This window comes from Cebus imitator, unplaced genomic scaffold (genome assembly GCF_001604975.1).
Source record: "Cebus imitator isolate Cc_AM_T3 unplaced genomic scaffold, Cebus_imitator-1.0 Scaffold654, whole genome shotgun sequence".
Taxonomy (NCBI): domain Eukaryota; kingdom Metazoa; phylum Chordata; class Mammalia; order Primates; family Cebidae; genus Cebus; species Cebus imitator.
In genome coordinates, this window is record NW_016107969.1 from 424528 (window position 1) to 427381 (window position 2854).

General features: G+C 44.2%; 3 protein-coding genes across 6 annotated transcripts in view; 1 reads left to right on the forward strand and 2 right to left on the reverse strand.

Moving 5' to 3' along the window:
• Positions 1-2854, forward strand: part of LOC119469431 (zinc finger protein 160-like) — a 609418-nt gene that overhangs the window by 283144 nt on the left and 323420 nt on the right. The gene's annotated exons all lie outside the window — the stretch shown is intronic.
• Positions 1-2854, reverse strand: part of LOC108295661 (zinc finger protein 845-like) — a 91000-nt gene that overhangs the window by 57324 nt on the left and 30822 nt on the right. The gene's annotated exons all lie outside the window — the stretch shown is intronic.
• LOC119469430 (zinc finger protein 761-like) overlaps positions 1-2854 on the reverse strand; it is a 36924-nt gene that overhangs the window by 24370 nt on the left and 9700 nt on the right. The window lies entirely within an intron of this gene.

Genomic DNA, 2854 nt, shown 5'->3' on the forward strand with positions numbered 1-2854 from the left:
TTTTGAGACTGAGTCATGCTCTATCACCCAGACTGGAGTGTGATGGTATGAGTCTCCTGCCTAAAGAGATTCTCCTGCTGGAGACTCCCAAGTAGCTGGGACTACAGAGTGGCTGAGAGAGAAAGAGAGAGAGTGAGTGAGTGAGTGAGTGTGTTTGTGTGTGTGTGTGTATGCACAAGTAGCTGAGACTACAGCCTAAGTGTGTGCATGTGTGCGTGTGCGCACACATGCATGTGCATGTGTGTGTGTGTGTATCAGAGTTTCACTCCATTATCCAGGCTGGAGTGCAGTGGCATGATCTAGGCTCATTGCAACCTTCACCTCCTGGGATCCAATAATTCTTTGTCCTCAGCCAACCAAGTAGTTGGGATTACAAGTGCATGCTACCACACCAAGCTAATTTGTGTAGTTTTAGTAGAGATGGGGTTTGACCATGTTGCCAAGGCTGGTCTCAAATGCCTGATCAGAGGTTATCTGCCCATTTTCGTCTACCAAAGCATTGGGATTACAGGTGTGAGCCAACATACCCAGTGAATTTTTTTGTATTTAGTAGAATCAAGATTTTCGCATGTTGGCCCGACTGGAGTCAAACTCTTGACCTCAAGCGATCCAACCATCTCGGCCTTCCAAAGTGCTGGGAATAGAGGCATGAGCCACTGCGGCCAGCCATTCAAAGCTATTTCTGACATCACAGTGAAATGACTGAGATAGAGAAATGGGCATCTCATCATCAACATCATCGAAGGCTGACAAATCTTATGAAACAAAGAAAGTTTAGAATCTGTACTATAAAACTTTCAATATGTGAAGACATCTAATTAACTTGTTTTTAAAACCTGGAGGCAGTCAAGCGTGGTGGCTCATACCTGTAATCCCAATACTTTGAAAGGCCCAGGTGGATGGATTGCCTGAGGTCGGGAGTTGAAAACCAGCATGACAACATGGAGAAAACACATCTCTACTAAAAATGCAAAATCAGCCACGAGTGGTGGTGCATGCTTGCAATCCCAGCTACTTGGAAGCCTCAGTCATGAGAATTGATTGAACCTGGGAGGCGGTGATTGCAGTGAGCAAAAATTGTGCCACTGCACTCCAGTCTGGGAAACAAAAGGAAAATTCCATCTCAAAAAAGAAAAATTAATAATAATAAAAAAAATAAAGAACATGGAGGCAAACTATTACTTATCAAACAAGGACTGCAGGCCCACAGTATTCATGTACATGACCCAATTTATACATTCGGTAAATAAGGGACAAAACTTGATCCTGGGCCTTAAGGATCCCATGACACATTCTTAAGCACAACAGTCACCCAGGCAGTACAGAAAACGATCAGTCACAGAAAATACAAGGAGACAGGAAGAAATACATCAAGGCGGATACAAGGGCTGAGCTGTGCCATGGACAGTGATGCTGAGCCATCGCTCATGGAGAATGTGCTGAGTCATCATGCCCTGCACACACTGATTTAGGCAGCCTCCTATGATTACGTCCAGTGGATGTATAAGGTCTTGACTTACACACTGAGAGTCATGTTGGAGGGGAGGGGCTCATGTGGAAGCTGGAGTGTTCACCATAACAAAATCAACAGCTGGAAAGCAGCAGCATTTTGCATCCGGATCAATGTAGCATGTGAGGCAAGGCCAGGAAAGGAAGGGCAAGGGTGGAGGGCAGAAGTAATGGGCATGCAGGAGTCAACTGTGTGCATGGTTATCTGTGGGAATATATTCCCACCAGTATAGATCAAATTTTGAGCTTGGAGGGAAGTGGAACTAATTTAGCGAACAGTAAAATGTTGACCCGAGGTAAAATATACAAATTACAATATAGGCAGGGGACAAGAATGAAAGAGAGTCAAAAAAGCAGCAGTATGGTGACATGAGGTGAAGGCAGTTTTACATCTCTGAAATTAAATGGCCTCTGATTTCTAGTTTCAGGCCTATACTCAACAAAATCCCTATGTAGATTCCAGACTTCCATACACACATGAAAAAGTGAGTGAACTCCATGAAACAGAGTACAGCAATGCAGGATATTGTGGGGGTGAAGAGTGATCCCCTGACTGAGTAGGTAGAGATGTGTTTGTGAAAACAGGTCCAGGCCAGTCGCGGCCTATTCCAGCCTGCAATCCCAGCACTTCAGGTGGTCAAGGCACGTAGATCATGAGGTCTGGAGTTTGAGACCAGCCTGGCCAGGATGGTCAAACCCCGTTTCTAGTACAAAAATACAAAACATTAGCCAGGCTTGGTAGCATGTGCCTCCCAGCTATTCAGGAGGTTGAGGCAGGATAATCGCTAGAACCTGAAAATCAGAGGTTTCAGTGAGCCAAGATCATGCCACTGCACTCCAGCCTGGGTGTCAGATAAGACTCCATCAAAAAAAAAAAAAAAAAAAGAAAGAAAGAAGTGGAGCCCAATGGAGACAGCTGACTATGCATGTGATCGGTTATATTAGTGAAGAAAAACAATAATGTGTTGACTAAAATGTTTGCCATATGAAAATCGAAGGGTAAATCTCGTTCCTTATATAAAAACAATGGTGTCTCATTTCCTGGATCCTATATTATTTGAAATCTTATCTCTAGATTTTAAACAAAGTCTCTGGAAGAAATGAGAGATGAAAAGTGGATGTGACAGACTAGCAAAGGCCAGGCCCTCATATCCTCATAAAGATATCAACTCAACCAAATGTTTCATCAAAAATATGTTCAGCCGGGCGCGGTGGCTCAAGCCTGTAATCGCAGCACTTTGGGAGGCCGAGGCGGGTGGATCATGAGGTCAAGAGATCGAGACCATCCTGGTCAACACGGTGAAATCCCGTCTCTACTAAAACTACAAAAAATTAGCTGGGCATG